Raw genomic sequence first — 464 nt, 5'->3', positions numbered from 1 at the left:
ACGTGACAGCCCTTACTTCAAGTTGTCTTTGTGCAAAGTATTCCACACGGCAGGGTCGGTCCAAGCTGGTAATGTCCTTGTGACCAAGCTGTCCATATTTACCCCAGCCCCAGGTATAGAGTTCTGTTCGAGTCACCACAGCTAGCTGTGTGTCGGGATCCGCAGCTGGCCTTGACTACATCTGAGCCCAGGGGAAGATCCAGTAGAGCTGGGAAAGGCTGGATGGATATGAAGTGGGCAAGAGCTCCAACATCAGCTGTAACTGCTTCCTCCTCTTTGGGACCATCTTCATTCAACTCTGCAGCTTCATCTCTCACTGTCTTCTCTGTCCCACTCCTTGTGGGCAGGGCCAGCTACCCGACTCATTCCAGCCCCAGATATAAATATCCCCAGTGTCACTCACACACACAGAGTGCCAGCCACCTGCTGCCACCTCAGCCATCCAAAGGCCTTGCAGTGCCTCC

The 464-nt window shown here is 53.7% G+C and overlaps 1 protein-coding gene across 9 annotated transcripts in view; it reads left to right on the top strand.

Annotated features, from left to right (window-relative positions):
• The window catches only part of Ranbp17 (RAN binding protein 17), a 301497-nt gene that overhangs the window by 60153 nt on the left and 240880 nt on the right, over positions 1 to 464 (top strand). The gene's annotated exons all lie outside the window — the stretch shown is intronic.

The sequence above is a fragment of the Mastomys coucha genome, unplaced genomic scaffold, assembly GCF_008632895.1.
Source record: "Mastomys coucha isolate ucsf_1 unplaced genomic scaffold, UCSF_Mcou_1 pScaffold5, whole genome shotgun sequence".
NCBI lineage: Eukaryota > Metazoa > Chordata > Mammalia > Rodentia > Muridae > Mastomys > Mastomys coucha.
Note: the sequence above shows the minus strand (reverse complement) of the source record. Positions and strands in the feature narration are given on the sequence as shown.